The sequence below is a fragment of the Patagioenas fasciata genome, chromosome 18 (genome assembly GCF_037038585.1).
Source record: "Patagioenas fasciata isolate bPatFas1 chromosome 18, bPatFas1.hap1, whole genome shotgun sequence".
Classification (NCBI taxonomy): domain Eukaryota; kingdom Metazoa; phylum Chordata; class Aves; order Columbiformes; family Columbidae; genus Patagioenas; species Patagioenas fasciata.
This window is the reverse complement of record NC_092537.1, coordinates 1,572,072-1,594,742: the sequence shown is the minus strand read 5'-3', so window position 1 is coordinate 1,594,742 and position 22,671 is coordinate 1,572,072. Positions and strand designations below refer to the sequence as shown.

The 22,671-nt window shown below is 46.5% G+C and overlaps 1 protein-coding gene across 1 annotated transcript in view; it reads right to left on the bottom strand.

Moving 5' to 3' along the window:
- Positions 1-14,155: 14,155 nt before the first annotated feature.
- Positions 14,156-22,671, bottom strand: part of LOC136109393 (uncharacterized) — a 163,436-nt gene continuing 154,920 nt past the window's right edge. Inside the window, exons 16-18 of the mRNA XM_071816696.1 lie at positions 18,669-18,847; positions 18,029-18,068; positions 14,156-16,707 (exon numbers count right to left, since the gene is read on the bottom strand). The gene's annotated coding sequence lies outside the window, so the exon portion shown is untranslated. The remainder of the gene's footprint in view (positions 16,708-18,028; positions 18,069-18,668; positions 18,848-22,671) is intronic.

Here is a 22,671-nt window from a genome sequence, read left to right as displayed (position 1 = left end):
TCCAAAAGCTGAGAGGATTGAAAAAGTTTGGAAGAAACAAATAGGAAAGATGTAATAAAAACATTAATGCGATCAAACGCCTAACTTTCCATTTAAAGATTAAATTAATGGGTCAGATTGGAAGTAACAACTCTCTACTTGCTATACAAAAATACGTAACACACACTTTGACTCTAAAAGCATTTAGAATTCTATATTTAAACATATAGAAGCCTAAGTAAATATAAACCAGTCTAAAACAGAGCGGCAGGAGCAGTGGGAGTGCAATGGCTTTTCTTTGAGTGACTGTGGTCGTTCTGGGAGTAAAACAACAGCCGAGCACTGGGGATGGGGAGAGGTTCCCACTTCACGCAGTGTCCGGAGAAGCCTCAGGGTTTCCCTGCTCAGCACGGAGCAGCAGGATCGGAGCACAAAGGGCTTTGCATCCCCTGCATGGGGTTCTCGGCATCGGCCCTGACCATGGAGACTAATTCCCCAACACTGATATTTGTTAATTAGATTGTGAAAATTGTTTGGAGCACTGGATTTGGGGACTCTCCTTGTCTCTGATGTTGTGTTAGTGTCTGCAAAGCCCATCTGTCCATGTAAGCTTCATTACTGCAGATGCGGCTTTTCCACATCTTTCGTGATGGATTTCAAATGTTCCGGTCAGGCTGATAATAATAATAATAGAAATATTATTATATTATTATTATATTGTATTCATTTCGGCTGAAGCGCAGAGGAGATGAACTGGATCCGAGATGCTTCTCAGAGAGATGGATTGTATATGGTGCAGAGAGATACATTATATAGATGATGTTATATTTTCAAAACCTGATGTCTCGGAGCCAGACGTGGCTCTCCCGTGCATCTCGCTCATCTCTAAAGAGCAGTTTCCTCCTCTGAAATCAGCCGCTTTGCATCAAAGTCCTTCTCAGGTGAGGTCCGTTCCTGCATCCCCCAGGCTTACGGCCCTGGGTCCCCTGTCCCCAGCCCAGGACCGATGACCCCTGTGGCCACCGTGAGCACGGCTGCTGAAGGGGGGCTTTCTTACCAGTATTATTTTGTGGTCAAAAGGTTGCATATGCTCTTTTTTCTTTTTTTTCTGATGCAGAGGCTTAGAAAGAGTGGAAAGCTAAATATTTTGATAATTATTCAGGCCAGCGGGTTACATAAAAGGTTCCATAGCCCTCTGCATCAAACCTTAACAGTTCAAACCACAAATTCTGTTTTTGCAGCCATAAAACATTTTGGAGGGGGGAGGGTAGGAAAAAAAAAAAAATCTATTTTCCATTTGCTTGAAACTTGTAAAATTTTATGTGGTGAAAAATGACAGTTTACTCCCAGAAGGAAACTGCCCGGAGAGGCTTGTTTCACAGGCACTGTGGGATCAAGAAATAGGCCTGGACTTGTGTCCTTGGTCACATGAAGTAGCTGTTGAAAGATGTCACCGAGCAGCAGGCGAAAGCGGCAGCAGCGTGGGGCATCTGTCTGGCTGGAAGGGGTGGAGGGGGCGGCACACGGGGGTGCTCTGGGATTTGATAAGGGATGAAATCCTGTCCCGTATTCAGCACCTTCAGCTTCCTCAGCCCCTTTGACCTCTCAGGCTGCCAGCACTCACCAGGGTGAAGATGCTCAGAGACATGAGCCAGAGGAACAAGGGCATTGCCTGAAGCATCCCAGCTCATGTGCTGGTCCGAGGTTTAACATCAGCACTCAGAGCATCTCCGGCTCCCAGGGTTGCTGCTTGCTCACGCTGCCATGGTTTGATTCTCCTCTCACAGCAGTGCCCAGAGCGGAAACCTCAGTGGAGTTACTGAGGTTTTCCTGGGCTTTGCTGGGCTAAGAGAACCAGACCCCAGCATCGCAGCGGAGGACGAGATGCTGCAGGATTGATGCAAAGTACTGGCACAGGAGCTCACAAGCTCTAGGAATTCACTCTGAATTTCTGGTTGCACAAAGTCAACCCCTGTGAGCTGGGAGGCAGGTTCTCAAAGCACAAAGCAATCTCCCCCTCCAAGCCCAACTCAGCTCCAAATGCTGCCCTGGGCAGGGTCTGATGAGCTTTTCCCCTTCATCACGCAGAAGGTGGCATCAATATGTGGCACAGACGGGTCCGTGTGAGGCTCAGGGTGCCCACATGATGCTCCTCAGATGCATCTTTTGGAGGATGAAATAAATCTTCCATGCCACCTTTACCAAAAAGAAGCTGCCTTAAGGCTGTGCCTCGATATTCTTTAGCTCACTTCTTATTTTCCAACTCTGTATGAAGGTGCAGGGACTAATACATTTGGAGTTTGGAAACCTCCCCAACCTCCAGCAAAGCCCATGGTCTTCCAAAGTGACCCAACACTGTGAAAACCACCAAAAATAGCAGGTGCGGTGCATGTAACGGGCTGTAAGTCCCAGGCATTGAAAACACAACATGGGAAGCCAAAGCAAAGTATGCCGGTAGTTGAATTTCATGCAAAAACCTGTATCGTCTGGTTTCTGGTTGCTAATGTAAAGACATATATACAAGCAGTCCCAAGGATGTAATTATTTTTGCTTTCTAAGTAGAAGATATCCTGAACATTGTTGAGAAAAGATGCACTCTCTTTATGGGTTCTCTACCCTGGAACATGAAGAAGTCATCGCTCACATCTCGTCTGCTGAAAGGGCAGCATGAAGAAATATGTTAAAAATTTCCAATAGTCAGCCACAAAAACACAGACTATTACCAGCTAAAAAACAACATTATTCCCCCTGCGTGTTAGAATTTGACACTTCTGGGTATTGGCAACATTTTTTCAAAAGAAAATTAAAAAATAGCTGCATATAAATGAAAAAGGTCTCTTTACTTTTCCATTTGCAAAGGGGAAAAAAAACCAAAACCAAGAAAGCCTTATGTTCTATTTACATGGGAAACATTAAAAAGCCATCTAATGTACTGAAACTGGCACTAATTAACGAGAAAACATGAGAGCTGGGAGGAGAAATAAAACCGTAACCTGGGCTTTCTGTAGTGCAGTTCACAGTTGTGACACCTTTAAAGCCAAAAATGCATTTTGCTTGATTCTGTAGGGTTTGTAATTAGCAACTTGAGAGGAAACCCATGCAGCAGTGAAACACAGGCCTTCTTTTTTAAAATACTTCAGCATTAGTGGTTTTCTTGGTGATGGGGATGCGTTGAACTGCGTGTGTGAGCTGCAGTGATTTTCTTGGTGATGGGGATGCGTTGAACTGCGTGTGGGAGCTGCAGTGATTTTCTTGGTGATGGGGATGCGTTGAACTGCGTGTGGGAGCTGCAGTGATTTTCTTGGTGATGGGGATGCGTTGAACTGTGTGTGTGAGCTGCAGTGATTTTCTTGGTGATGGGGATGCGTTGAACTGCGTGTGGGAGCTGCAGTGATTTTCTTGGTGATGGGGATGCGTTGAACTGTGTGTGTGAGCTGCAGTGATTTTCTTGGTGATGGGGATGCGTTGAACTGCGTGTGGAAGCTGCAGCCCCGGGTAGAGCCCCACCACAATCTGTGGCCGTGGCTGAAATCCCCAGTCACTCCTGTACCAAAGCTCCTCAACCTCTCTCTCTTATTTTTTTGGGATTTCTCAGCCCCATGAGCCGCCAACATCTTTGAATACCAACCTTGTACCTGGGGGATTAAGGATTGGCACGGCTGCGTGCTGCCTCAGACAAGCAGGCTTTAGAAAAGCCCCGTCCAGCAGATAAGTGGCCAAGGAGCCGGGTTAGGCTGGTTTATTCTTATTGCCACACATCAGAAGCTGAGAGCTGTCACCCACAGCCATGTCCTTCTTTACATTTAGACACCTATGTAGCCCAGGAGAGGTGTGACATTTGTGACAAACATCCCTCCTGTTGCAGGTTCTCCTGTCCCGAGGGGACATACAGGCGTAGTGGAGGTTTCATTGAGCTCTGCAAGGCCACTCCAGCTTATCAGCATTTCCAACACCCTCTTAGAATTTATCAAGTTAGAAGAAACCCATGAGGGTCATCAAGTCCAACTCCCTGCTCCTCACAGCACCTCCTAGTTAGCATTTACCTGCGGAAACAGAAATCAAACTGTTGGAATGGGATGGCTCCGAGTTCTCTGGCTCAGATTTTCCCTTGAAATGGAAGAGCAGGATTACCGATGGTGTGAGATGTTGGTGGTTTATTTACAGTCTACTGAGGCCCTGGTGCAATAGTGAAAAGGTGCTGTGAAAGGCTTTGCAATGGGGAACCAACGTCCTCAAAGAGACTTGGCAGCTCGTGGGGAAATCACAGCAGCTGTGTGGTACCTCCTGACACCTGGACTGCTGGAATAAATGCTCCACCTGGAGCTCTACCTGCTCATGGCATCGTCCCCACGCGTGTTTATTGCTGGAGGCCTATAATGTGAAAAAATTTATCCAGATCATTGTCTGCCAGGATGAGATGGAGTTTTCTAGCTGAGCACAGACAGGAAAACTTGTTCTCAGAAACTGGTGAAAGTTTGAACTCGGAAGGGAGTCCAAGAGAACGTCTACACCATGGACTGAATTGACCGATTGTGGTTGTGTAGCCTCAGCTGAAGGAGTTATTATTTTCACGTCTGGTAATAAATAGAATAATGGACAAAAAGCCTAACTCCCTGCATGAAGTCTGAGTAAATGAGCTCGGTACAGCGGTTCGCTGCAGGATTTGTGGTTTGGGACCTTCTTCCAAGCTGTGAATCAATGCGCAGAACAGAGCCAGGGCCACTCGCATGGCTGTGGTGACTCGTGGGTATCCTTGGTTTCTCTCTTCTGCCTCCACAAATTCCCCTTTGCTGTGTCCCAGATGCCCATAGGGTGGTTGTTCCCATAGGGTGGTCGTTACCATAGAGTGGTCATCACCTCATCCTCCTCTTCCCCCATAGGTGGGAACACACACAGTATGTACGAACTGGATTCCACCACCAGCTCATCCTTCTGGATTTTTACTGTCATCTGATAAAGCCTCTCTGTTCTCAGTTTGCTTTAAACCCTTGTTGGGAAAACCTCTTGAACAGTAACTCAGCCTCTGACAAGAAGCACTTAGAAGCGCCATCCTCCCACTGTCAGCCGTAAGTCAGTGGTGGGACCATTAACATAATCCAGGTGTCTTCAGTCTCATTTCCAGACACGAACTGTGGGCAGGAGTTCTCCCTGAACACCGAGTAATTGCTTAAAGCAGCGTGATGGTGCTTTTTCAAAAAGAATCTTCTTTTGCAACATATCAAAAGAAAAAGTAGTCATCTGTTTGTGGTGGTCCTGATCAGAGTCTTCTTCAGTCTTGGGGCTATATTGGAATTCTTCTACATATGACATGGCATTAATACTAGAATATAATACAAAATAATACAAAACATCATAATACAATATAATATAATAATATAATAATTAATATAATAATACCATTACTGATGCTCTGCACTATGACTGTTGCACCGAGGGACACTGCCACAGCATCCGAACCCTTTCCCTTGTGTCACAGCTCCTCTGGAAATACAGTGCTCTTTTTGTTGTTGTTTTTTTCATTCTCTCTGCCTTCAGTGTGTAGTTAGTCCCTCAAGAAAGCAAGGTCCTCTGAGCCAGTCTCCAGCCATGTGTTTTCAGCAGATTTTCCTTTTTATTTTAATGCTAAGAGCACTTATGGCCCTGGAACTTCCTTCTTGTGACATGTTATTGGTTTTGCCCCATAGGAAAGCACAGGTGTTGTTCCAGGCGCTGCCTTCCCCAGCTGCTCCTCATCCTCCAGCCCCACTCTCCAACTGCTTTCAGTTGCCACAGTTTGGGGAGAAGTTCGAGGTTTGATGGGTAAGTGTCAGTGGAAAGCTTTGATTTGTTGCATTTGTTTGGTTGAAGGTTCCCTTTCAGAAGCGGGTGGGTGTTTTGGAGGGGGAGCGAGCTGCTTGCTCGGGGGGATCAGCTCTATTATATTTAGATTTTACATTTAGCTATGAATTCCCAATATATGTGCATGCTAAATGACACTGCCAGCCTAACGAGCTTCTGGAATTGAATTGAGTGCTATAGATATTACTAAATCTCTGCAGAAATCAGACCGAACGAAGGTTGAGAGAGATCATGAGATCATTCAGAAAATCTGTCCCTTCGAATTACCCAGTGTGGGTTTGTGTTGGTTTTATTTCCCGTGGGTTTTAAAATTGTCTGCTTCATTATTGATGAGAAAAGTGAATGATTTGAATCTGTGTATTATTTTAAGGCTTTGACTGGCAGTGGAACCACCGTGCTAATCCCTAATCCCTGAATAATCATCACCCAATTTGAAAATGTGGTCTCAGAGAATTACAGGAGGAGCGAGGAATAAAGCGATCAGAGCCTGAACATCAGAGGACTTTCATTATTATTAGCATTACCAGCATTATCATTATTTAAAATACACCTCTGGCATGTCTCACAGAAACCTCATCCCCATTGCTCTGCAGAGGTTGTCAGCAAAGAGGCAAAGTCCGTCGCCCAAAGCTGAACAACCCAAAGCTGAACAACGCTGAGGGCAAGGTAAATAATACCAAAATAATTCTTCCTTTAAAAAAATCACATTGTTTGCCACACATTTTAAAGCCCAGAAAGTATTGCATAACTCCTAACCACCTAGCTAGGAATACTGTATCCCTTTATTCTCTGAGTTTAATAGTTATAATTAGAACCTTTCCTATGCGGTTTCTATACCTATGTGTAATTCTAAAAGAAACCCTCTTGTCTTTCCCAATAAACTGAAGCGTTGTTACACAGGCTGAGGTGAAATGGAGAAATGGAGACATTGGGTTTTGAAGAGGGTGGGTGCTGGTGGTGGTCGTTGTTTTGGGGTTGTTTGGTTTGTTTTTTTGTTGTGGTTTTGTTTTGTTTGTTGGGTTTGGGTTTTTTGTGTCTGTGGTTTTTGTTGTTGGTTGGGTTTTTTGGGCTGGGTTGTGGTTGGTTTGGTGGTGGTGGGGGGGTTTTTTAAGCAGAAAAATTCTCCAACATGAAATGTTCTCCCTCAGCATCACTGTTGTCTCAGCAGCATTGCTGCCCACCCTTGGGATGGATGCGGATGGTGACAACGGCAAAATAAGACTTGATTTGAGGGGAAAAGGATGCTCAGCAACCCAAGAGGAACTCGGTCTCAGGGGAGTCCAGTGATGGGGCACGAATTGGAGCAGCGGACACAGGTAGCGCAGTGGGGTTCGCATCTCCCAAAGAACGGGTTCCACTGGTGGGAAATTGTGTGTAGCTCTGCTTAAACAGCCTCAGTAGCACCAGTTCCCCGGGGATGAGGCATCTCCCCTTTCTTTCCCTACAAAGGGACCCCCTCTCCTTCTTAAAACCACAGGGGATGGCAGGAGAAAATAACATTTATTGGACTTAAGGCAGAGAAACTGTCATTATTAATTCCAAGGTACAAGAGTGTGTTCTTCATTTCAGCCATAACTGCAGCTTATGTCTCTACACCCTCATGTATACATTAATATTTCGGAATTCTTTCTTTGGGATTTTTTTAATTGCAGGTTATTTTTCTTCCCTCCCGCTCTGCACGTCAAAAGGTGATTGATACGTGTAGAAGCGGGCCTTAAAAACACAAGTCATTGCCCCGGGTTCTTCCTATAATCAAAGCACATGCCCACCCATAGCTAATTAGACATGGGCCTGATGTCACCTGATTGATTTAGAGCAGTCCTGCCACCCAGCCGAAGAAAACAGAGCCTCTGGTAGTGGGCAAGGGGGGGCAAGTGGCACCTGGAGGAGGGGACGTTTTGCCTTTAAAAGTTCATGGCATAAAACTTGTTGATATTTGTGTAGAGAAGATGGGAAGCGGTTTTTCCTCTTCAGTGTTTGTGTTGAACAAAAGGAACCGGTTAGCGGGAGTAGCTGTGAAATCCCATTCCGGACAAATTTAGGAGGTTTAAGTTATTGAAAAGCGTAAGCATAGTGGAGTGTGTCACCGTGATTAAAGCGAAGGTCTTGCCTCACCCCCAAGGTGAGACTTGGCTGTTTTCTTGGTCTGGTTGTGCATTCGCAGTAAGCTGGGAGAATACATTTGGCTATGATTTAGATACAATTTCTCAAAAATCCTTTGCATTTTTTTCTTTTCCTTTCTTTTCCCCCCTTCTTTTCCCTCCTCCTCAAGCCCCACCACCCTCCTCACTCTGGATTTATGGGTCAGGAACCCTCCAAGTTGTCCTGATGGATTAAGCAGAGAAAAGTTGTATCGAGTAAATTAAAAATGAAATAGTTACGGCTGTCGGAATAGTCTCAGGGCCAGCGGAGGTAAAAGTCTTTCTGCCCTTGAGGGGCCTGGAATTAATCTGTGAAGCACCAACTGCTTAAATAAAGGGCTGGTGTCCCGAAGGATGGAGAGAACATCCAACAGCATTGGGCTCCAATGGGGTGTATGGGGAACCAAGGGAGCTGCTGCCCCAGGTGTCCCCAGAGCCCCACAGCTGGGAGGGGACAGCAGCGGGGACACTGAAGAGGGAGCGGGTGATTTAATTTCTGCTCTTGGGGCTCTCTGTTATTGCACCATGGGGGTTAAAGTTGGAAGTTGTCTGGTGTCCCAGGCACAAAGCGACACTGGGAGCCCTGCAGAGCTGAAGGCACAGACTGGGGGTACAAAACCTGCCTCTCATCCTACCCGGATCTCCCAGAGAGACAGAACTGGGGGTGTTTCTTCGCAGGTGGTGATGCTGAGGCTGACTTGGGTGAAAATGCATCTTCGTCCTCTCTTTTGGCAAACTGCTTTGCTCTTTGGATGCCTGTTCTCTCCCCTCTCTGCCGCCTGTGCTGCTGTCTTGCTCTGGTTTTGTGTGTTGGTTTTGGTTTGGTTTGTTGTTTGTTTTTTGAATAGCATCAAGCTGAACAAGGCAATTCAATGAACCAGGGGCTGCCGCAGTTCCAGTAACACAGGTACCCGGTCCTAAATGCACAGCACAGGGCAGGCAATGTCTCATCCCAGGGCTTGGTCCTGCTTGATTCAGCTACTCACAAAAGCCCAGTCTGTCCCTAGTGATAATAAATCAGCGCATTTATAATTTGCCTTTTGTGAGTTTGAAAGGTGTAAAGAATGACCTCTTTTAGGCAAAAACAAGCACTCCAGAGCATCTCGCTGCTGCGGGCGCTGCTGAGCCCTCCCCAGCCACACGTGTTCGTAGTGAAGACGTTTGGGCCAGTCCCGGAGTTAATGGAGTGGAGACAACGGGGATGGCTGGGAAGAACACGTGGAGGAGGTTTTCATCCCAGCTCATCCTCAAACAGCGCCCATGAGGTGTCTGTGCCGCGCACACAGCGATAAACCAGCACCGGCAACAAGTTCTGCCTCTGAATTATTGCTTTCAAACAATGTTGAAGGTGGGATTTATCTCTGCAGATGAGAGGAGCAGCTGGATGTGGCCCATGACGCAATATTCCCCTTAACCCAGTAGCATCTCGGGGAGGAAGAGGAGGACGCATCTCCAGCGGCAGAATCTGTGCAACTTCACGTTTCTGAGCTATAAACCTTTCAATAGCTGGAAGTAAATCCTTCAGCTTTCTCCTACAGCTCAGCCTCTGCAGCTGCAAATTTATTTGGTGGGCGGAAAATCGGGCCAAAAGAAGTAAATATGAGCGATGTGACTGATAGTGCTAGAATATTACACAAGGTCCCGCGTGGCTGCGGTGGAGGGTGAGTCCCTGGCGGCTGCTTCCAGAAGCTGGAGCCGTCGTCCTTCCCGGGATGCTGGGCAAGGGAGGGAAAAAGCATTTGTGGAGGTGGGGGGTGTGCAGAACTCAGCTCTGGGGTGGCGGTTTTGGGGTACAAGAGCTGCAGGCAAAGATGATGCCCTGCTCTGGTTTGTTCATTGTGCCACATGTTCCCTTGTTTCGCGTTAGGGGCGTGGTGAATTTGACAGTGTTAATGGTTGTATTCGATAATCTTAAAGGGCTTTTCCAACCGGAATGATTCAATGATTCTACAAGGCTGGTTGTGACTACTGGAGTTGGGCTGGAGGTTTAGCTTTTGGGACCAGCATGTACATGGCACTGGCAACACCTTGGAGGTCCTGCTAATTGTGAGACTGCCAGAGCAAGAAAGGCTTAAAAGCAAAAAGATGCCACCGCACAGCAGGTGAGTGTTTTGCCACATGTGTTACCCCATAACTGTCCCAAATCAGTGCTCGGTCCATTAAACAACCGCTCCGGGATGAGTCTCCTGGCATCGCCATGCTCGGGCAGCTCTGCTGGGATGCGGGTTTGCCCGCAGGGATTTGGCAGCAGCCGCAGTGCAAAGGGTGGGGAGGAACCCCAGGTCACACCTGGAAAATCACAGGGGTTGTCTGGGTTTGGAGGCAGAGTGAGAACTTTGAATGTGTCCTCTGGGCTCTCTTTGCAGCAACCAGCGCTTCCCCAGGAGCATCTTGTGCTGTGTGTTAAGGGGCTGTAGATTAGGAGATGAACACCCCTGTGAGCCCGTTCCAAAGGGTGGGTAAATGTATTTCTTTTCCATGTAAAAGCCAGTGAGCTGATGTTTTAAACCCTGCTCTCCAGGTTTCTGCGTTCGGGGCCGCTCTCCAGCTCTGCCCAGAAACCGAGGGAGCCACGAGAAGGCTGGGTTTTAGGAACTGTCAGAAGCTGCTGCCACTTTTTAGTACTCGACACCTCGGAGAGCAGATTCCCCCTCCCGGCCTCCTGGTTCACCCCGCGCTGGAGACTGCTTTCCATTAACGCCGTGAGGTAATGAGTGTCCTGAAATGGGGGTGACCGGGATCCGTGTGTCTGTGTGTGTGTGTTTTGCTGGTGAACCAAAAACACCAGCTTGAGCTCTTGTGCACACACATGCTCTTAGAAGGGGAGGTTGTTTCTTCCTTTAACCCTTAGGATGCCCAGCTCTCAAACCTTACCAAGCTGCAGTTGGCTGATGCCAGCAGGGGCTCTTTCTCTTTAGCATTCCTCATTTTTGTATTAAATCGAGAGGGTATCCGTTTATCACAGCCTTCCCCCCAAGAGGAGAAGGATAGACACCATCCTTCAGAGCAGCATAGGTGAAGAGACAGGTTGTCTTGTTGCAGCATTTCAGGAAAGCAAGATTATCGTTGTATTTCCGACGACCATGATGTAAACTGGAGTGCAGGGATGTTCAGTTGTCTTGTTGTGTAAAACTCCAGCTTTTGGACTCGTGTGAACCTCAAGCTCCTTCTAATGCTCCTGTTACCCAGACACCAGAAACTATGATCTCAGAAGCCTCTAAAGTTCAAAAAAAACCCCAAATATGAAGGCTCCTCATTTTCAAATAAGCCTTTATTATTTTCATTCATTTAGCCAATGTCTTTCTTATGGAAAAACAATTTCTGGAAAGACTGTGATGGTAACATTGAAGGTGCTGGATTGGTCCTGGACCCCAAGAAATGCAAGAGCTGTGGTAGGGATGGGCAGTCCCCTCGATCCCTGTGTCAGCGCAGGCTCTGGGGTGAAACAGCCACATCACCCTGTGCTGCCTTGACCCTTCTGCTTTAGTGGATATATTGGGTATATTTTATATATATATATTTATATATGTATATGTGTGTAGTCACAATTTAGAGCTGCCCAGGTGAGAATTGATATAGTCTGATAGCCCAGCGATGTGTGCGCTGAGCTGGGTGAGGTGGAGGCCAATGTTTCTACTGGCGATGTTGGTGTTGCTGTTATTACGGTTCTTATTGCATTAACACCCGGGTGCGCTGTCAGGGAGCAGGAGCCCACAGAGATGTGAAACAGGACGGGGAGGGCTGGCCCAAAGCATCTGCAATCTGACCAATGCTTTTCTTCCCCCGCACAAATCGATGGCGGTTAATGCTTGTGGAATCTCACAGCATTTCAGCCATGGGAGGTTTTTATATCCTTTTTTGCACAGGGACTTTGTGGGCTTGTAGAAGGGGACGGGGGTGTTGTTTGGTTTTGTTTTGGCTTTGCTTTGGCTTTGTAATTTGAAGTAATTTCTTGTAATGTGGTTCCATCAGTGGTCAAGCACATTACGCGCAGAGTGCGCCTTTATCATTTGAAAGGTTACTTCCCTCAGCTGGGGTCTTTTCTGCTAATTTTTCAGTGCAGCAAAGTTATCTTTGGCTGTATTCTGAACGCTGGGGTACCCAGATGATGCTGGGCTTGGAAACACGCTCGCATGGGTCTGCTTTGGTGGGGAATAACAATGCGGAGCATCTGTATCTGGACTTGAGTTATTGTCTCTGCCATTGTCCTCACCTGGGAGGCAACATCCCCCAAAAGGGAACTGTCCCCACAATGGATGGACCGTGGGGGTCCCTTGGCACAGCAGGGACTGCTCCTCTCCCAGCAAAGCCCCAACTGCAGCTCAATAAGTGGTTTTTGCAGGACGCCGGCGATGCCACAGACGTCGCTCACGGCTGCATCCTGGAGCCCAGACGAGAACATTCATTTCACACCCCAAACGTATTTCTTTCCCCTCTCCAACACTTTCTTTTATCGGGTTTCAATATAATAAACAAAGGGGATGATATTATTTCACTGGAAGAGACTCCAACTAATGCAAAAACAGTTTTCAATACTGGCACAGGGAGGGACTTTTTCACCATATAGTGCCCGGTCAGGCCCGTATCGTTCCTAATGGCACAGGGAGATGGAAATGCAGATTTTTCACCTCAAAGAATATCTGTGCTTTTCTTTTTCTTTTACAGCAGAACGAATCATCACAGTGGTATCAAAGGAAACTTTTCCAAGCTGTTCGTACAGCAAAGGGCCAGTCTCGTTGATATAACTCAGTATTTAATGGTCTCAGACCACGGTGCTGTGTCTGCAGGAGCTCGCTCGGGTACTCACGATGGCTTTGGGTGAGTTTCTTTGGTCTGTTTGGACAGAAATTCTTCCAGCTGAAAGTCATGAATTTAAGCTTTCTGCTTGGCTTGTGCCAAAGCCATTCCCAATGGACTCCAGCTAATTTGGTACCTAATTAAGTGGGACAAAGGGTCAGAGGCAGCCGAGTCCAGCCCCATCACTCTTTCTGTCCCAGTGGCTTTTCCTACAGGTGCTCTTAACCCTCCTGGCCCCTGGGCTCCCACAGACCTTTGACTTGTTGTGGGTACAAGCCATATTTCTTATATTTTAGAAGCTTATTCTGTATTGATAGCTATTGTTAATCTAATGATAAAGCACCAGAAGTGGTTAAAACAGGCTAGCACTTCATTTTTTACTTTTCAGAGTTACCTTCTTGAGCTGAGAAGACACTGCAGTTGTGAACCGGAGCGTCTACACGAGCGGTTGATGAGAGACACTGCAGTTGTGAACCGGAGCGTCTACACGAGCGGTTGGTGAAAGACACTGCAGTTGTGAACCGGAGCGTCTACACGAGTGGTTGGTGAAAGACACTGCAGTTGTGAACCGGAGCGTCTACACGAGCGGTTGATGAAAGACACTGCAGTTGTGAACCGGAGCGTCTACACGAGCGGTTGGTGAAAGACACTGCAGTTGTGAACCAGAGCGTCTACACGAGTGGTTGGTGAAAGACACTGCAGTTGTGAACCGGAGCGTCTACACGAGCGGTTGGTGAAAGACACTGCAGTTGTGAACCAGAGCGTCTACACGAGTGGTTGGTGAAAGACACTGCAGTTGTGAACCGCAGCGTCTACACGAGCGGTTGATGAGAGACACTGCAGTTGTGAACCGCAGCGTCTACACGAGCGGTTGATGAGAGACACTGCAGTTGTGAACCGGGGTGTCTACACGAGCGGTTGATGAAAGCAGAACTGTGAGATCCAGGAGTACCTGCCAGCTTTGATGGCAATGGCAAACCGGAGTTCCCATCCCACCAGAATCCCCACAGGTATCACTGGCACACCAGACTCACGGGGGTAACCAAGAAAACCCAGGGGAAAAGGCAAACCCAGCGCAAAGCAGCTGGGTTAACTCTGCCAGGCAGATCCCTCTGTCAGAACAAGCCAAATGTGTTTCTGGCAAAAATTCCTGCACTAACACTACCCACTGCTTGATTAAGTGATTTCTGTGTTTGTTTCCTGAGCTCACGATGCAGGTCATTGTCAGGAAGGGTTTGTGTGAGGCTGCAGCAGCCCCTGCCCGGTGATGGAGCCGTTCAATGATCCGGCATCAGCCCCGTCACCTGCACTCAGCTCCCTCCTTGGAAAAACATGCAATTTTCCAAAGGTAAGGGAGTCTTGAGTTACTAGGAACACAAATCATTACGAGTAAAACTGCCTTCCCAATTTATTGTATTTGTTTTATTTATAATTTTATTACTTATTCCACATTTTCCATGAGTTTCACGTCATTTTTGTCCATACAGGCCGTCACGTGGAAACTTGGGCTCTTCTCCACCGCCGAACGTGTCGAAGGCTTTACAAACAGCTTCTTTCCTTGTTTGCTCTGCAGGTTTCCAGCCCAGTGTTCTCTCACCAGGGAACAGGACGGGGCGAAAAGGGAACAACAGCAACTATTAATGTGATAAAAGAGAAACTTATCAAATTGTTCAACTGGAGTTCTAACAAAGAACAGTTTAAAACTCCTCTGATAATTTTTCTTTTCTATTTCCATGTTAGGGTTTTAATTTGTTAAAGGTGGAGATGTTTCCATGCACTGCAGGTCAAGGCTGAAGCCCGGTCCATGTGCCACATGCACAAACCCAGATTTCCCACCAAACCAAACCAAACCAAACACAATGCTGTGAGTTCCTGCCCTGCACTTCCACAAGGTAATATCATGTATATGTGTGTGTGCTATTCACTATTTTTCCCTCCCCCTGGATGCACAGGCAAGTATTTTCGTTCATATGAGCAGATCAGTTCAGCAATGCTGCTTTTAGCTGCATTTCAAGGTTTTTTGTGGCAACAGGAACATTGGGTCAAGTTGCAAACAGGCTTGGGAAATCTGGCGCAGCATCTCTAACGCTATTGACAGGGCCTGTTTAAAACCGGCACTGCCGAGCTAACAGTTGGCATTGAGCTCTTGAGCACATTTTGCACCATCTCATCTATTTTTCATGTCTTGCACCCTCCGTGACACCCTTATCAGTCCCTGAGTGTGTTCATTCTGGTTCAGCACAGTCACACGTAAACCCGAATAATGTCTCAGATACCAAAAGGATGCTCAGTTCCTGCAAAAGAAACCCAAACCCTCACCACGTTTATTCTGGATTCTATAAGTGACTTTTTCATAGTGGGAACTCAAAAAAAACAACCCCAAAATAGTGCAGTGTTTGATAGCAGAAGAGGGATGAGGAGATTGGATTAAAACATCTGGCGAGGTAATTAGATTCACTAAAAAGTTTACACTCCAAACTGCCCCCACATAATTGATGGGACAGCCGTGCTGTGTCACTTCCACTTACGCCCGCGCTCCCCTCCGCGCCTGACCCGCCGCCTCCCCCATTAAACCTGCAATTACGGGGTGACTCTTAATAGCGAGGTCTCGCTTCAGCGTGGGGAAAAATGTTTCTGTAGCTCACACGCGACAATTAAAGATAATTTAAAATGTAAGTAATTGCGCTGGGTTTCTGGAAACTACTGTAGAGGTCTTGTCCCAGCAGCTGACAGGCATGGTTGGTGTATTTTGACAAGTTTTGCACAGATACCCACTAGCAGCTCTATTTTATTTGGAGTCATTGGTCAGGAAATGGAGATTGCAAAAGGTCAGGCCTGGAAGATTTGGGAGGGGATGGAGGTCTTATTCACATTGTGCTCCTTGGGGGATCTAGTTCCAATCTAAATCTTTCTTGTTTCTGCTTTGAGCAGGAGAAAGGGAAGGACTGATCCACAGAGATGAGCTGTTCGGGTTCCTCTCCCCCTTGCAGAGACACCAGGTAGGGTGGGACCTACAAACCATCCACCTGCTCTCTGGAAACCTGTAGAAACCTGGCAAGTTGGGCTTGAGCAACCCATCAAACACCAAAATGTTGGGTTGGATGTCCACCCTCCCACCAGCATTCCAATAAACCTCTTCGCTTGCAAAACGAGAGTTGAAACTGCGACTACTCGGAGGCGTCTGCAAGGTCAGCAGCGTGTGAACACCCCGCAGAGGTTCGGCGCTCCCCAAAATGAGTTTTCTGGCATGGAAACAGACTGTTGGATGAGTCTGGACGGTGCCATGTGGTCCCAGCGATAATGAGCCATCTGTGTGCGTCGTGCTGGGCGACCTTCCCGCTCCCCGCTGGAGCTCCATCGCTTTTCTTCTGCATCCTCGCTGCTTTGACCTACAGAGCACAGAGTTAAATACGCGCTTGACTACCAACACGTTAACAAAGAGCAACTCAACCTAAAAATAAGCGTGTGAAAAATAGGATAATCCATAAAATGGAAAAGGACCCATCAGGAATATAACCACTTTCTGCCCCATGTGACTCATTTAGGCTCCTGTCTCATTTAGTGGGACTTTTGCTCCTAAATCATGTGAGATGGGTTTTGAAAAGATGTTTGGTATCACAGGATGCAGAGAGAAACTTGTATAGTTGAAAACTCTGCTATTTCTTTTTCTGTAGCTGGATTTCCAAATTACGTTCAAAAGCTAGCGCTCACACCTCTGTATTAGAGATGTTTTCAGGTTGTGCTGCTGGATAATAAAATTCAATACATTTATAAGCAGCTGGCAGGATCAAGATGTCTGAAAGCGTTACCTTTTGTGTAACTTTATATAGGACAAAATGCATATAGGAAATAAAAGGTAGGACAGACTTATCCTCGTTATTGCTCTCAAGTGGCCGTCTTTCCACCTGTAATATTTCAGATCTCACCACAACACATCCCCCGCACGGCAGAGCTTCAGAAAAAAAGAAACACAGAAAATGAAGTTAAATAGAAAAAAAAAGAAAAAATAAATAAATGTGTCTGGAGCAAGTGCAGCGAAACGCCACCTGGAACTGCACGACCACAACAAAATTGCATCGAACCTTAAAATCATTCTTCTTCCTTTCTAAAATGAAAGAATCCCAAATAAGAATATGCCTGAGCCCCTGGTCTTTATATTTATTGTGGTGTTTTTAATGAGGGACCCAAAGAGAAATCACCCTCCTAATGGGGCGAGAACTGCCCTTGTGATTTTATCATTGCTCCAGTATCACTAATGCGATGGCTGGAACCTCATGGATGAGCCGCAGTCCCAGGAACTGGCTTGGGGTTGGGTTTTGTAGCCTGGAATCGCCGCCTTTGGGGTTTTGTGCCTGACACACGGCAGCGAGCGGAGCCGGGAGCACCAGCACCAACCTGGGAGCAGCCAGCACCAACCCGGGAGCTCCCAGCACCAACCCGGGAGCTCCCAGCACCAACCCGGGAGCTCCCGCTGCCCCAGGAACCGATACCAATGTCCCTGGCTGGACGAGCTGCAGGGGCTGGCGGAGACCTTGGCGTGCGGGGCTGCACGGGGACAACACAAAACATACATTTTGTTAAAGGATAAAAAGGGAAAACTGCAAAGGGGAAAAAGAGCAAAAGAAAAAAAAAGTAAAAATAAAATAAAAGGAAAAAGGAAAAAGAAAAAAAAATGTAAAAATAAAAGGAAAAAGAAAAATGAAAGAGAAAAAAGGAAAAAATGAAAAAGGGAAAAATAAAAAGGAAAAATAAAAAAGGAAAAGGGAAAATAAAAAAAATTAAATGAAAAAAGGTAAAATAAAAAAGAAAAAGAAAAAAGAAATAAAAATAATAGAAACAACAGAGAAAATATTTAAAAAGGAAAAGCAAGAGGAAAAATGAAAAAGGAAAAAATAAAAAGAGGAAAAATAAAGGAAAAATGGAAACAATAGAGAAAAATTTTAAAAAGGAAAAAATAAAATTAAAAAAGGAAAAAAGAAAAGGAAAGAAGAAAAAGGAAAAAGAAAATAACAGAAAACAAGGCAAGACCAAGCGCGCCAAACACATCCAGTTTGGTAGCAGCAGCACCCGCAGTGCCGGCTCAGAGCCGGCTCCTCCTCCCCGGGCCGGGTCAAACCGGTGGGCAGCTCTTTAACCTGGTTTTAGCACATAGGACAATACCACACTATAGGAACCTGGCAACGAGGCTCCCTCCGATAGCCAAGCTGGGCATGGAAAAAATATTAGACAATAGAAGGTCATTTCTAGCCAAGTTTTGTGTATATAATACATACCTTTTTTTTCCTGCTCTTGGCCAGGAGCTCATGGAAAACACTGAAATGGAATAATTACAATTGGTAGAGCTTTTTCTCTTTTTGATCAAGCAAAAGTTCTTATATGTAGTAATTTAATTACGGCAAAAGAGTAACACAGATGCAGTTTTAAGGGTGCATCATCACAAAAGAAATAAAATCCCTTTTTTCTATCCCATCCGTTAAACCCGGCCTAACTCCTGAGCACCACTGATCTCATACCCCTGCTATTTATGATTTTTTTAAATTATAAAGTGGAAAATTACAGGTGCCAATCACATTTCCAAGCAGGCTCATTTAGAACCGAGCGCTCTAAGTCAATTAGGATAATGAACCTGCTGGAACAAGGCGGGGGCACCTTCTTGGAGTCACCGTTTCCATCCATGCCCGGTGTGCGTGGACACAGGGGGCGAGCCGGGGACCTTCCAAACCCTCCTCCCCATGGCGGCTTCATCTGCTGACACGGGCTTTTCTTTAATTCTTTAAGGGTAATAATTTAATTATGGCAAAGAGTAACACAAACATGGTTTTAAGGGCGCATCGTTAATGTGATACGAAAATGTTAACAAGTCTGAAATGGACCATTAAGAAGATTTCTATTTGTTCATCATTTCCATCCTACCTGTCGTCAGCGTTGCTGGCGCTGAGTGTTGTCCCCCGGGCTCACAACAAAGGAAAGTGCTGAAATCCCATAATTTGCAATGTGAGAAACCTGAGACCCAGACAAACTCTTCAGGACCAAGGGCTCCGAGCACCTCCAGGTGGATCTCAGTGGCTGCAAGTCCCTCAAGTTTCTCCTTCCTAAGAAACAGAGGAAGACAATTAATTCAGTGCAGAGCTCAGGACAAGTTTTGTCCCCAAAATCACCTCCCAGCACCATCAATGGCATTTTGCTTCATGCATTTATTTATCTACTAATTCGCTTGAGCATCTGCTCGATTACCATCTCGATTTCCAGCCTTCCTCTTGCATTCCTCTTGGTTTGCAACCATCCCGCACCCGGCTGGGAAATCTCAGCTAATTCAGTTAAAAAGCAGGTCCTGCTCTTTGAAGCTGCCCCAGAGCAGAGCTTACGAGAAGTGGAGAGCGAAGGAAAATCCACAAAAATACAAAAGAAGAAAAGATACTGGGAGGGAAAGAGATGGCGAATGGTAAGAAGGGAGTTAATGAGCACCAGAAACGCAAGTTGCAGAAATGTTGATTTTATTTAGCATTAATTGCAGGAAAGAGCCTATAAAGTGCGGTAAAAAAATTATTAAGTACCACTATGCAATGCCAGCTTTGTGCCAGCCATCCCTAAGAAACAGGTGTATTATTCCTAGTTCCCTAGGTATAAATAAATAATTGCTTTTCCACATCTCTTTTTTTTATTTTATGGTGGCATTTCATTATTTTTTACTGCCATATTGTTACGGCTCCGGTTCCCCAGAACAGAGCTGGAGATCGGCCGGTGGGGACCACGAGTGCACCGTGCCCAGGTGAACACAGGAATAACCAAGGCCACAGTTACAAGAGGATGTGCATCATGTTTGGGAACCGCTCGTAGTCCAGAGGGAAGAGCGGTGACGAACAGCTCACCCAAGGGGGGCATTGCCCTGAAATGGGACCTTTTGGATCATTTCACCCCGGTTCAAGCACCGGTATAATATCAGCCCATTTATTTTGATGTCAGGGACGTAGAGACAGGGTTACCCTGAGATGTCCCATCCATCCATGCCTCCTGTTTGCATGCATTGAGATTAGAAAAGGAAATAAAACCTGTATTCCACTCTAATTTCCTGCGTGCGATCTGCCCATATGCTCTTCCCAGCAGACCCTGATATTGCCCGAGTTAAGAGCGATGAGGGCAGATCACATTGTTCCTGAGCAGCGTCTCTATCGGAATATTTTGGGCTTGTTTTACTGAGCCTCTTGCTCCTCAGGAGGATGCTCGGCAGGGAGATGAGCGCTGGGTGCGTTTTCCTGGCAATGTCTCTTGCTTCAGATGAGGCCACCAAAGATGTTTGGGGAAGCGATGATTCCCTGGTAATGCCTCACTCCAAGCTCTGACCTGGAACCAAGGGCTCCGCAAGCACGCATAAATCTTCAGCTCACGTCCAAATCACCGCAAGGTTCAGTGAAAACAGCAAAACTGCCAGTGAATCTGACCTAAGCTCTAACGCAAGCCCAGCGTGATTTATGGCCTCAGGTGGAAACCATGAGACGCGTTGGGTTTGGCCCCAAAGCAGAGGATGGTCGGGTGCCCCAGCCCTGGTGTCCGCGTTTGGTGCTGAGGAACTGGGACGGCCAGCAGCAAAAATGGGATTCAACAGCACAAACACGTCCCGACAAGGTCTGCAAACCCTGTTCATCATGTGCTGAGTAAATGCAGCTGACACACAAATCAAACCAGTGTCCTGCTCCAGTCAGAGACAGGAAATTCAACAAATCAAAGAATAATAAGGGCAAGCAAGCAATAAAGTTATTTTTTCTGATTGAAAAGCAGCGATTCACTAGCTTCACTGTTCGTGAACAGCACTTCCCTAAAGGCAGAATTCTGCAATAGTGCTATGGTATTTCAGGACATTTCTAATGGCGTTTTAATATGTATTCCCTCATCAAAATATTATCATAGACAGTGGGAGGCACAATTATTTTTCCTACCTAAAAAGAAAAGGGGAAAGAAAGAGATTTTCAACCTCAGTGACCCCATTTTCTAGGGAAGAACAAGTGTCGCATCAGTCAGGAAAGATGCTTTTCGGTTGTTCTTTGTTAGCAAAGCTCCCCCGGCCAGAAGCAGGAATTATTATCTCTATAGAGCATTAACGAGGCCATTCCTCTCCTTTCTCTGACCCTCGTTTATCTATCTGTATATTAGCCTGGAATAACCAACCACAGTAACAATTAGCATAAGATCCCAGGTGACGGGACCACGCAGACTTTTGGCCACTCTTGGTACCCACACTGGGTATCACTAGTAACGATCATTCTCATTCAGCCCCTGAATTTTGAGTCTCTTTAATGGTTTAGCTGAGAAATGGGGGGGCTGAGGAGGGGATTTCTGCATCATTAGCGTATCGAAGAGTAGCCACAAAGATTCGCTGGGCTCCGGGCCTGCGGCGAACAGCCCGCGCTGACGTGGGCTCACAGCTGTAACATCTGCATCCCATCCCGGTGCCAAGTTCACCTTTTTTCCAACACTCTGCATCCCCCTTCACTCCACCACGTGCATGTAAATCTCCAAAGGGAAACACTGCATCATGGGTTTTGACCAACAAGGTAATCCCGGGCAGTACGTTATGGCAACACCTGCAGCCCAGACTATGATTATTGTGGCTTCCACCACCCCCCAGGACCCCCCGACGGCCATGAGCTAATAAGCCACAACGCAGACGATTTACAGCACCCCGCGGGCTTTTGGGTCAGGAGGTGATGAGAAATGGGTCACCCAGTGTGATTTGGGGGATTGGGGAAGGCGATGCTGTGTGTGCATCGTGTCCAAACATAACCCGACTCTGCACTACCCCGTGTCCCTCAGAACCTCATCGCACGTCTGTTCAACCACACGGAAAAGACAATAACTAAACCAGTCTCCTGATTCTTTTCAGAGCTATTTCTCTTCCCCAAGATAACAAGTGTGACATGAACATGGGTGTCACAACAAAGCTACCTGAGCCCAGCTCTCTCTGTTAAAGCCTGTCCTGGTCTGATCAAGCTTTGTCTTGAGGTGGATGTTGTCAAAAACAACATCCAGAGGCTCATTCGCTCCCCCTCTTTACGTGCAAATCCAAAGAGAATCCCAGCTCTTCTCAAAGGAAGAAGCCAGCTTGCACTGAAAGGGTTTCTGCAGGACCTACCTTGTAAATTCAATGAGATTAGAAATAAAGTTTTTGCCTTTTTTTTTTTTTGCTCAAGTGAAAGAAAGTGTGTGACAAGGAACCAGGAGTCTGTGCCATGGAATATTCCTGCAGTACTTGAGGCTGTGGTTTATTTTACTAGTGGTGACTAGTTCAAGCCACGTTTAGTCAATAAATATGAGATATGAGGTCACTCCGCCATCGAGCTGTTACCCTGTCTACATATTTCACAGCTGGGTAGTAACCTTTTAACTAGCGTCTACCTCGGTGGGGAGTCCCCGTAAAAAAAGAGCCAGGATCCCTTGGTCGTGGTGGGGGATCGAGGCACGGGAGCACCGGGGAGATTTCTGAGCAGAAAGGGAACGCTCAGGGCTCCGCTTTGCGTTTTCTCCCCCTGGTTCGCAGGACGTAGCACCCAGACGAGCGCAGGGACCTCGGAGCCAGCCCCATTTCCACACCGACAACACCTGATGCACCAGCACATCCCATACGCTGAGTGTTACAGTGAGCTTCTCCACCTTTCATATGGAAATAGGCCAAAGGACAAATTTCCTCCTGTTTCTAGCTTTACAGGACAAACCTATGCAAATCAAACAATTCCAAGGGGGTAGTTTCTCCTTTTATCCATGTCCCATTGGATTTGACAGAAATTCAACTTCTTTAAAAGGTTAATCTTCCTTTTTCCGAGTCCCTAGCTCCTCCTCACAGCCTTTCCTTTGGGATGTGGACATTTCCCTGGTTTCTGAGCTGCTAACTCAGCACTAAAGTCTGGTTAAGATGCAGCATCCC